The sequence below is a fragment of the Canis lupus genome, chromosome 4 (genome assembly GCF_003254725.2).
Source record: "Canis lupus dingo isolate Sandy chromosome 4, ASM325472v2, whole genome shotgun sequence".
Taxonomy (NCBI): Eukaryota; Metazoa; Chordata; class Mammalia; order Carnivora; family Canidae; genus Canis; species Canis lupus.
In genome coordinates this window covers 23,947,814-23,960,819 of record NC_064246.1, presented here as the reverse complement: position 1 = coordinate 23,960,819, position 13,006 = coordinate 23,947,814, and positions in this window count along the sequence as shown.

Here is a 13,006-nt window from a genome sequence, read left to right as displayed (position 1 = left end):
AATTTAGAAAAAATACAGGAGAAAATCTTTGTGACCTTTGTGTTGGCAAAATTTCTTAGGACATAAAAAAAGCATTAACCAGAAAAGAAAAAAAATTATAATTTGATCCTACCAAGATTTTAAATTTCTGTTCTTTGAAATCCCAGTACTGTAGGTTTTAAAAATTAGCAAACAACTTGGCATTGCAAACTATAAATCAAAAATAGCCTAACCAAGTGTTGTCTATTCTAAGAATGTGAGGATCAGTATTTTAAAAAAAATCTATTGGGCAGCCCCAGTGGCACAGTTGGTTTAGTGCCACCTGCAGCCTAGGGTGTGATCCTGGAGACCCAGGATCGAGTCCCACGTCGGACTCCCTGCATGGAGCCTGCTTCTCCCTCTGCCTGTGTCTCTGCCTCTCTCTCTCTCTCTCTCTCTCTCTCTCTGTGTGTGTCTCTCATGATTAAATAGATAAAATCTTAAAAAAAAAAAAAAAAGAAAGAAAGAAAAAGAAAAAGAAAAGAAAATGTTTCCTAAGGGTTTGCCCGAGGAGAATTGCAGAGGAGGAAGACCTGAAGTTCACCTTGTCCCATGGACACAAGTAGATAACTCTCACATCACCATAAACAACCCAGAAAACGACCCAAAGACTGGCACAACCAACTGCACAACTAAACACAGAGCAGAGGCCACATCAAAGACGGTAGGAAGGGCGGAGACCTGGTGAGGAGCCCAAGAGACTTCAGGACCATCTGTGGGAGGGACGGACCCACCAGCACCGAGAGGAGAGAGAAACGGGACTATCACACCAGGGAGCCTGCATGAGGAAGAAGAATCCTCCTTAACATTTGGCTTTGAAAACCACAGAGGCAGAGTTTCAAGAGTTCTTACAACCAACAGGACTTAAAACCTGGAATTAAAAAAAAAAAAAAATCAGCAGGCTTGGCTCTGGGAAAGTTGGGAGGGCAGAGGAAACTGAGTCCCTGGCCTTAAAGAGACAGCACAAAAAAAAAAAGCCTGCAAAAATTCAACATAGAAGCAGCAATTTGAAAAATGCCTGGGGCACGCAGGAGGGAGGGTTATTTACTAATATTAGAGTGTGTCTGGAGGGAGAGACAAGAGATGGTTGGGAAACTCCTCTAGGAACAAAGGTGCTGGCAGGCACCACTTACCTTTCCCCACTCCCCAGGGGAAACAGGCAGCCAGCTGTGGAGCGGTGCAGTGCCACCATACACTACCTCATTGGCTTATACTGCACCCGGCCTCCCCAACATTGGCAGATCTGCCCCTCTAGCCAGGGGCACCCAGGGAACCCAGCACTGTGGGTTCCCTACTCCAGATGTCCTGAGCGAACCTTGCTAACACTGTGTATCCTGAACTGCATGCTTTGTGGGACCTCGGTCCCAGGAGCAGCAAAGTCCCTTCTTCCAGGGGACCTGTGCACAAACCATGCTAAAACTGCAAGTCTTGCCCCCTGTGCTTTGTGGATCTGCCCCCTCTAATACGCTCTTGAACACAGCCCATTCAAACGGGAGCCACAAACGTGGCAGTGTGCAAGCAGTCCTGACAGCACCAACACCACTCCAAAGTGACGCCTGCTCTGGAGAGACGGAAAGATATCCACACACACCAGTCTGACTATGACCAACAGTGGGCTGGGGGCAGACAGCTGATCTGACTGCAGGCCCCGCCCACCAACAGAAGCTTCTCAGGGCACAACACAGGGAAAACACCCTGCAATTTGGTGCTATTGCATCTCCAGCAAATGCGGAATCTGATTCATCTCAAGCCCAAGGAAGCCACAGACTGATCCGCTAATACCACAGGGACTAAACATGGCTCATGACAGGCAAAGAGAGACACTGCAGATGGCTGGACTGAAGAAAAAAGCAGCTTGGTCACAAAAGCAAGGTGCACCCAACACACGTAGAAAACACTTCTGGGGAACCCTGAGTGGCGCAGTGGGGGAACCCTGGGTGGCGCAGTGGTTTAGCGCCTGCCTTTGGCCCAGGGTGCGATCCTGGAGACCCAGGATCGAATCCCACATCGGGCTCTCAGTGCATGGAGCCTGCTTCTCCCTCTGCCTGTGTCTCTGCCTCTGTCTCTCTCTCTGTGACTATCATAAATAAATAAAAATAAAAATAAAAATAAAACATTAAAAAAAAAAAAACACTTCTGAAGTGCCAGGTCCTGGTCCACAGGGGGTGCTGCACAGCACAGCACTACAGGATCTCTCCTTTATAAGGCTACACCTCTCAAGAGCAGGAGACATATCTGACTTACATAACACTCAGAAACAGAGACATAAACAAAATGAGGAGACAGAGAAAAACATCCCAAATGAGAGAACAGAACAAAACCACAGCAAGAGACTTAAATGAAACAGATATAAGTAATATACTTGACAGAGAATTTAAAGTAATAATCATAAACATATTCACTGGACTTGAGAAAAGAGTGGAGGGCATCAGTGAGATCCTTAACAAAGAGAGAAAGAATCAGAGATGAAAAACACAATAAATGAAATTAGATGGAATAAATGGTAGAATAGAGGAAGCAGAAGAATGGAGCAGGAACCTGGAGGATAGAGTAATGGAAAATAATCAAGCTGACTGAAAAAAATTATACAAAGCAGAATAGACTAAAGGAAAGCAGTGACTCCATCAAGCATAATAACATATGCATTATACAGATCCCAGAAAGAGAAGGGGGAGAAAAGGGGCCAGGAAACTTATCCGAAGAAATAAAAGTGAAAACTACCCAAATCTGAAACAGAAATTCAGATCCAAGAGGCAGAGATCCCCCCAACAAAATCAACCAAGATGGGTACCTGGATAGCTCAGTAGATTAAGCGTCCAACTCTTGATTTTGGCTCAGGTCATGATCTCAGAACCATGTGATCAAGGCCCCCATCAAGCTCCATGCTGGGAGTGGAGCCTGCTTAAGATGCTCTCTCTCCTTGTCCCTCTGCACCCCCACCCTCTGACTGATGCATTCTAAATAAATAAACGAATAAACAAACCAAAGGAGATCCAACCAAGACACATAGTAATTAAAATGTCAAAAAGTAATGAAAGAATTTTAAAAGCAGGAAGAGAAAAGAAAAACAGTTACATAAAAGAGTAACCGCCATTAGATTATGAGTGGATTTTTCAGCAGAAAATTTGCAAGGCCAGAAGAGAGTGGCATGACATATTCTAAATGCTGAAAGGAAAATCTGCAGCCAAGAATACTCTATCCAGCAAGGCTATCATTCAGAATAGAAAGACAGATAAACAGTTTCCAGACAAACAGAAGTTAAAAGAATTCATAATCATTGAACCATCCCTACAAGAAATGTTAAAAGGGACTCTGAATGGAAAGGGAAGATGATAAGTAAGACTAACAAAAGTGGGGAGCATAGAAGCAGCAAAAAAGGGCTCAGTTGGTTAAGCAACTGACTCTAGATTTTGGCTCACATTGTGATCTCAGTGTCATAGGACTGGCCCCAGATTGGGTTCCACACTCAGCAGGGAGTCTACTTTGGGATTCTCTCTCTCCTTTCCCACCACCACCCTTCCCTCACCACAGCGTGCACTTTCTCTAAAATAATCTTTTTTTAAAAGCAGTAAAAATAAGTGTATCTGTAAAAATCAGTCAAGCAACTCACAAAAGAATGTAAAGCCAGGATACCATATACCTAAAATATGGGAGAGTTAAAAAAAAAAAAAAAAAAAAAAAAACAGGATAAAAACCACATGATCATTTCAATACATTTGGAAAAAGTATTTCACAAAGTACAACAACATTCATGATAAAATTCCTCAACAGGGGCACCTAGCTAGCTCAGTTGGTGGAACATGTGACCCTTGATCTTGGGGTTGTGAGTTTGAATCCCACATTGGGCTTAGGGATTCCTTTAAAAAAAAAAAAAGCCCTGACATAGTAGGTTTAGAGGGAATATACCTCAAATAATAAAAGCTACATATGAAAAACCCATAGCTACCATCTCATCAATGGGGGCAAACTGAGAGCTTTTCCCTTAACATAAGGAACAAAAGAAGACTGTCACTCATCACTCTTATGCAACATAATACTGAAAGTCCTAGCCACAGCAATTAGACAACAAAAAGAAATAATAAGCACTTAAATTGCTAAGGAAGAAGTACAACTTTCATTTGCAGGTGATGTGATATTATATGTAGAAAACTCTAAAGATTCCACCAAAAAACTACTAGAACTGATTAGTGAATTCAGTAAGATCACAGGATATAAAAATCAATGTACAAAAATCTGTTGCATTTCTATACACCTTAATAGGGCAGCAGACAGAGAAATTAAGAAAACAGACTCATTTAAAATTGCACCAAAAATAATAGAATACCTAGGAATAGAGGTGCCTGGGTGGTTCAGTGGGTTAAACATCCATGGTTTCAGCTCAGGTCATGAGCTCATGGTCGTGAGATCAAGCCTTACATCAGGGTCTGTGCTGAGCTGAGTGTGGAGTCTGCTTGGGATTCTCTGTCCTCCTCTCCTTCTGCCCTTCCCCCATCTTTCTCTCTCTCAGTAAATAAATTTTTTTAAAAAAGGATACCTAAGAATAAATTTAACCAATGAGGTGAAAGACCTACTCTGAAAATTAGAAAACATTGGTGAAAGAAATCGAAGAATATGCAAATGGAAAGTTATTCCATGCTCATGGATTGAAGAATATTGTTAAAATGTCCATACTACCAAGAACAATGTACAGATTTAATGCAATCCCTTTCAAAATACCAACAACATGTTTCACAGAACTAGAACAAACAATCCTTAAATTTGTATGGAACCACAAAAGACCCCCAAATAGCCAAAGCAATCTTGAAAAAGAAAAACAAGCCTTGAAGAATTGCAATTCCAGACTTCAGGTTATATTACAAAGCTGTAATAATCAAAACACATGGTACTGGCACAAAAAGACACAGAGATCAAGGAACAGAATAAGAAGCCCAGAAATAAACCCACAATTATATGGTCAATTAACCTACAACAAAGGACAGAATATGCAGTGGGAAAATCTCTTCAACAAGTACTGTTAGGGAAAGTGTATAGCAAGAGGCAAAAGAATGAAACTGAACCACTTTACACCATACACAAAAATAAACTCAAAATGAATTAAAGACCTAAATGTGAGACCTTGAAACCATAAAATCCTAGAAGATTGCACAGGCAGTAATTTCTCTGACATCAGCTGTAGCAATATTTTCTAGATATTTCTCTTGAGGCAAGGGAAATAAAAGCACAACTAAACTATTGAGGCTACATCAAAATAAAAAGCTTCTGCACAGCAAAGGAAACAATCAACAAAACTAAAATACAACCTACAGGATGGGAGAAGATATTTGCTAATGACATACCTGATAAAAGGTTAGTTTCCAAAATATATAAAGAATTTGTACAATTCAACATCCCCAGAAAACAAATAATCCAATTAAATATTGGCAGAAGATGTGAACATTTTTCCAAAGATGACATCCGGATGACCAACAGATCAAAAGATGCTCAACATCACTCATTATCAGAGAAATTCAAAACTACAATAGATGTCACCTCACACCATTCTGTTAGTCAGAATGGCTAACATCAACTAACACAAGAAATAACAGGTGTTGGTGATGATATGGAGAAAGGGGAACCCTCTTGCACTGTTGATGGGAATGCAATCTGGTACAGAGACTGTGGAAAACAATATGAAGTTTCCTCGAAAAGTTAAAAATAGAACTATCCTACAATCCAGCAATTGCAGTACTGGATATTTACCCAAAGAATACAAAAATGCTAATTCAAAGGAACATATGCCACTCTGTTTGTAGCAGCATTATTTATAATAGCCCAGATACAGAAGCAGCCCATGTCCATCAATTGATGAATGGATAAAGAAGATGTGGTGTGTGTATATGTATACCCATGAAAGCAATATTTCATTCTTTTTATGGTTGAATAATATTTCATTACATATGGAATGCTCCAGCTCCTCGTGTGGTTCCTGGGTCCTGCTAGAAACCAGCCTGGTGTTTTAAGCCACGAGAAAGGAGCCCCTACAGCCTCGCTCCTGTTCCTACCACAACCACCAGTGAGCTCCACATGTACACCTAGCTCTCTTAGATTTCAAACGTTATCCTATTTCTGGCCTCAGAAAAGTGAGAAAAAAATATTCCATTAGTGAGAAAATATTCCATTACATATGGAATATTATTCAGTCACAAAAAAATGTAATCTTACCATCTGCAATGACATGGATGAAGCAAGAGAGTATAATGCTAAATGAAATAAGTCAGTCAGGGAAAGACAAATACCATATGATTTCACTCATATGTGGAATTTTTTTTTTCATATGTGGAATTTAAGAAACAAACAGAAAAATATATAGAGAGAAACCAAAAACAGACTCTTAACTATAGAGAACAAACTACTGGTTACCATGAGGGGGGGCAGGTGGCACAATGAGTGAAATAGGTGATGGGGATAAAGGAGTGCACTCATCATAATGAGCACTGGGTGCTGTATGGAATTTTTATTTTATTTTATTTTTTTTTATTTTTTAATTTTTATTTATCTATGATAGTCACACAGAGAGAGAGAGAGAGGCGGAGACACAGGCAGAGGGAGAAGCAGGCTCCATGCACCGAGAGCCCGACGTGGGATTCGATCCTGGGTCTCCAGGATCGCGCCCTGGGCCAAAGGCAGGCACCAAACCGCTGCGCCACCCAGGGATCCCTGTATGGAATTTTTGAATTACTATATTGTACAACTGGAACTAATATAACACTATGTTAACTATACCGGAATTAAATAATATAAAACAAGATTTGGCCACACAAAAAATCTAGTAATCAACCTCAAAGGCATGGATATCTGTGATTTACTTAATAAAAAATCAGGAGTGCCTGGATGGTTCAGTCAGTTGGGTGTTCCACTCTTGATTTAGGCTCAGGTCATGATCTAAGGGTTGTGAGATTGAGCCCCACATTGGGCTTCATGCTCAGAGTGGAGTCTGCTTGAGATTATCTCTCTCTGGCTTCACCACCACCGCACCTCTGGCTTGCATACATACACATGCACACACTCACACACTGTCTCTCCCCCTCCCTCTCTCCCATAAATAATCTTTTAAACAATTTTTTAAAAAGAAAAAGAAATCAAAAGAACTGTGTTAAGGTTGCTTGATGGGCTCTATGAAAACATAGAAAGACAATTCAATGAAATTAGAAAAAATACAGGAACAAAATAAGAAGCATAAGAAAGACAGAAGTCATGAAAAGAACCAAACAGAAAATCTGGAGCTGACAATGAGGAGGTTGAAAAATTCAATGGAGAGCACCAACAATAAAATGAATCAAGCAGGAGAAAAACAAACAAAAATTGTGAATTTTTTAAAAAGTGTGAATTAGAAGATAGGATGTTTGAAATTATCCAGTCAGAGGAGAAGAAAAAGAATAGAGAAAGCCAACTTAATCTATAGGATAACATCAAAAGATACACTTTGTGAATTATTAGAGTCCCAGAAAGAGAAGAGAAGGAAGAGTCAGAAAGCTTATTTAAAGAAATAGTGGGAAGGAACTCCCCAAATCTGGATAGAGACGATAATATCTAAGTTCATGAAGCTCATAGGTTACCAAAGAAACTCATCTTAACTTGAAGAGATCTTCACTTTTACACAACACATTAGACCAGATGGACTTAACACACATTCCATGCAAAGAAACCCAGAATACACATTTTTCTCAAGCGCACATAGTATATTCTCTAGGAAAGACAATATGTTAGCCAAAAACCAAATCTTAATAAGTTTAAGATTGAAATTATATCAAGAATCTTTTTTGAAAAAAAAAAAAAAAGAATCTTTTTTGACCTCAATGGTAGAAAATTAGAAATCAATTACAAGAAGAAAAATCAATTATAAGGAAAAAATTCACAAATATGTGGAAATTATACATATCAGAAGAGAAATAATAAATACCTTGAGACAAATGAAACCAAAATATAACACACCAAACCTGAGGGGATGCAGCAAAAGCCATTCAAAAGGAAGTTCACAATGATAAATACCTACATTAAGAAACAAGAAAGGTCTGAAACAACCTAACTTTATATCTCAATGAACTAGAAAAAGGAGAACAAATGAAGCTCAATATTAGTAGAAAAAAAAGGAAATAAAGATCAAAGTGGAAGTAAATGAATTAGAGACAAAAAAAAAGAGGATAGAAAAAAAAATCACTGAAATTGAGAGCTGATTTTTTAAAAACAAAATAGAAAAAACTTTTTGCTAGACTCACCAAGGGAAAAAAAAGGATATAACAGACACCACAGAAATACAAAGAATCATAAGGGACTATTATAATTATACACTAACAATTGAGCATCCAGAAGTGGATAAACTTCTAAAATATACAACCTACCAAGACCAAATCAAGATGAAATAGAAAATCTGAGCAAACCAGTTACTAAGAAGGAGATTAAATTAGCAATCAAAATTCTTGCAACAAAAGTCCAAGATCAGATAGCTTCACTGGTGAATTCTACCAAACATTTGAAGAATTAATATCAATCCTTCTCAAACTCTTCCAAAAAATAGAGGAGAGACACTTCCAATCTCATTTTGAGGCCAGCATTATCCTGATGTCAAATCTAGACAAGAATACTACAAGCAAGAAAAGAATAGGACTGGCCAATATACCCAATGAATATAGATGCAAAAATCCTCAATAAATTATTAGCAAACCAAATTCAATACATACATTAAAAGGATCATACACCATAATCATGTAGAATTTATTGTAGAGATGCAAGATTAACACTGACATTATTAATGTGCTATACCACATTGATAAAATGAAGGGTAAATATATGATCATCTCAATAGATTCAGAAAAAGCATTTGACAAAATTCAATACACACTTATGATAAAATCTCTCAATGAAATAGATATATAGAGAGAACATACCCCAGCATAATAAAGGCCATATATGAGAAGCCAACAGCTAACATCATATTCAACAGAGAAAAGTTGAAAGCTTTTATACTATGAGGAACAATTCAAGGATGCCCACTCTCACCACTTTTTTTTTTTTTTTTGAGACTGAGAAAACAAGGGGAGGGGGAGAGAGAGATGGAGAGAGATAATTTTTTTTTTTTTGAGAGAGAGAGAGAGGATTTTTTAAAAAAGATTTTATTTATTTACTCATAGAGACAGACAGAGAGAGAGAGAGAGAGAGAGGCAGAGACACAGGCAGAGGGAGAAACAGGCACCATGCAGAGAGCCTGATGTGGGACTCAATCCAGGGTCTCCAGGATCACTCCCTGGGCTGCAGGTGGCACTAAATCACTGCGCCACCGGGGCTGCCCAAGAGAGAGGATCTTAAGCAGGTTCCATACCCAGCATGGAGCCTGACATAGGATTCAATCTCATGACCCTGAGATCATGATCTGAGCCAAAATCAAGAGTCAGATACTTAACCGACTGAGAAAACCAGGTGCCTCCAAAAATTGTAAATTGAACCATTGCAAGTTAGGGACTATCTGTTCCCTGAAGCCCATAAGACATTGATGAAAGTCACTGAAGGTGACATGGTGGAAAGATATTCCATGTTCATGGATTGGAAGAATCTTAAAATGTCCACTATGCCCCCAAACATTTATTGATTCAAAGCAATTCCCATCAAAATTATAATGGCTTTTTTCAAAGAAATAGAACAAACAATCCTGAATTTGTATGGAACCACAATAGACTTTGAATGGCCAAAGCAATCCTAAGAAAAAAGAACAGAGGTAGAGGGGCACCTGTGTGGCTCAGTGGTTGAGTGTCTGCCTTTGCATCAGGGCATGATTCTGGGGTCCTGGGATCGAGTCCCACATCAGGCTCCCCTGTGGGGAACCTGTTTCTCACTCTGCCTATGTCTCTGCCTTTCTGTGTGTCTCTCATGAATAAATAAATAAAATCTTTAAAAAAAAGTAAGAACAGAGCTGGAGGCATAACTTCATGATTTCAAACTATACTACAAAGCTATAGCAATTAAAACAGTATGGTGTTGGCATAAAAGCAGACACATAGATCCATGGAAAAGAACAGAGAGCCCAGAAGTAAACCCAGGCATATATGGTCAATTAATAAAAAAGGACCAAAAAATATAGAATGGGAAAAGGACAGTCTCTCCGAAATGGTGCTGGGAACACTGGACAATCACATGCAAAAGAAAGAAAATAGGGCAGCCTGGGTGGCTCAGTGGTTTAGCGCTGCTTTCAGTCCAGGGTGTGATCCTGGAGACCCTGATTGAGTCCCATGTCCGGTTCCCTGCATGGAGCCTGCTTCTCCTTCTGCCTGTGTCTCTGCCTCTCTCTCGCTCTGTGTGTGTCTCTCATGAATAAATGAATAAAATCTTAAAAAAAAAAAAGAATGAAAATGGACTACTATCTTCCACCATACAGAAAAATGAACTCAAAGTGGATTAAAGACTTGAACGTAGGGGCACTTGGGTGGCTCAGTCAGTTAAGCATCTGCCATTGGCTCAGGTCATGATCCCAGGGTCCTGGGATTAAGCCCCACATTGGGCTCCCTGCACACAAGGAGCCTGCTTCTCCCTCTCCTGCCTGTTTGTGTTCTCTCTTGCTATCTCTCTCTCTCCCCCCCCAAATATATAAGTAAATAAATAAACAAATAAACAAATAAATAAATTCTTTAAAAAAAAGAAGACTTGAGCATAAGACCTGAAACCATAGAAGTTCTAGAAGAAAATATGAGCAGTAACCTCCTTGACATTGGTCTTGTCATTATTTTTTTGGATTTGACTCCGAAAGCAACAAAAATAAAAATAAACAAGTGGGACTACATCAAACTAAAAAGCTTTTGTACCACAAAGGAAACCATCAAAAAATGAAAAAGCAGCCTATGGAATGGGAGAAAATATTTGCACATTATATATCTGATATGGGGTTAATATCCAAACTCATGCAACTCAATAGCAAAAAACCAGACAATCCAATTTTTAAAAATGGGCTGAGTGTTCTGAATAGACATTTTCCCAAAGACAACATACAGGTGACCAACAGACACACAAGAGGGTACTCAACTAATCAGGGAAATGCAAATTAAAACAATATCACTTCACATCTGATGCAATGGCTGTTATCAAAAAGATGAGAAATAACATGTATTGGTGAGGATGCAGAGAAAAGGGAACCCCATATGCACTGTTCGTGGGAATGTAAATTGGTGCAGCCACTATGGAAAACAGTGTGGAGGGGCACCTGGGCAGCTCAATCAGTTAAACGTCTGACTCTTTATTTTGGCTCAGGTCATGATCTCATGATTATGAGATAGAGTGTGAACCTGCTTAAAATTCACTCTCTCCCTATCCCTCTGTCTGTCTCTGCCCCTCCCCTTTACTCCCCTGCTCATGCTCTGTCCAAAAGTAAACGAAAAATAAATAAATAAAAAAGAGTATGGAATTTCCTTAAAAAAAAATTAAGAACAGAACTACTGTATCATCCAGCAATTCCACTTCTGGGTTATATATATATCCAAAGGAAATGTACTCAGAATCCTGAAGATATATCTATACTCTCATGCTCACTGTAGCATTATTCACACTGGGTATGTATGGAAACAACCTAAGTGTCTGTCTACAGTGACTAGATAAAGAAAATGTGACACATGCACACACTCAACCATGAGAAAGAAGGAAATCTTGCTATTTGTGACAACACGGATGGAACTTGAGGGCATTACATTCAGTGAAATAAGTCAGACAGAGAAAGACACTGTATGGTATCATGATTATACGTAAAATCTAAGAAAGCAAAACCCACAGAAACAGAGTTGAAAAGTGGTTGCCAGAGGTTAGGGGTTGGGGAAATTGTGGAGATATTGGTTAAAGGGCACAAATGTCTAGTTATAAGACAATAAAGTCCTAGAAATGTAATGTACAGTGCAGTGACTATAGTCAACAGTATTGTATTATGTACTTGAAAGCTGCTAAGAAAATTGATGTTAAATTGTTCTTATCTCAAAGAAGAGATTGTAATTATGCAAGGTGAGGGAGGTGTTAACTAATGCTATTGTGGTAATCATTTCATGATATATAAGTATATCAAATCAACATGATGTACATTCTAAATTCACAGAGTATTTCTGTCAATTATATCTCAATAAAGCTGGGGAAGAAAACTGGGCAAAGAGAGACTTGAATAGACGTTTCTCCAAAGATGATATACAAATAATCAATAAGCACATGAAAAGATGCTCAAGTCACTAATCATTAGAGAACGTAAATCTAGAACAAGAGACACTATCTTGCACCCACTCGTATGGCTCCCGTCAAAAAAAAAAAAAAAAAAAAAAAAGGAAAATAAGCAGTGTAGGTGGGGATGTGGAGAAATTGGAACCTGTTTGCATGGCTGGGTGAATGTAAATAGCGCAGCTGCCATGGAAAACAGTATGACGGTTCCTTGAAAAGTTTAACATAAAATTACCGCATGACCTAACTAATCGAGTTCTAGGTATGTTCCCCAAAGAATTGAAAGCAGGGACTTGAACAGGTATTTGTACACCAATATTCCGAACAGTATTTTTTACAATAATGAAGTATTGCTAATATAACATGGATGAACCTTGAAAACATTATGGTAAGTGAAATGAGCCAGACATAAAAGGACAAACGTAGGACTCCACTTCTATGGAACAGGCAAATTACAAATTCCACAGAAAGTAGAATAGTGGTTGCCAGATGCTGGGGAAGAGCGCAATGGGAAATTACTACTGTCTAATATGTATGGAGTTTCAACTGGGAATGATGAAAAAGTTCTGGAGATGAACAGTGATGACAGTTGAACAACACTGCAAATGTACTTAGTGGACTTAATGCCACATTTTAAAACAATTAAAATGGCAGTTATACATATCTTATCACAAAAATAAAAATGGTATGGTATCAAGAAATGGGGAAAAATACTAATATAGTTCCAGTAACAGTTGTATCAGCATAAAGATCCTTCTCAAAATTAAAAATTATC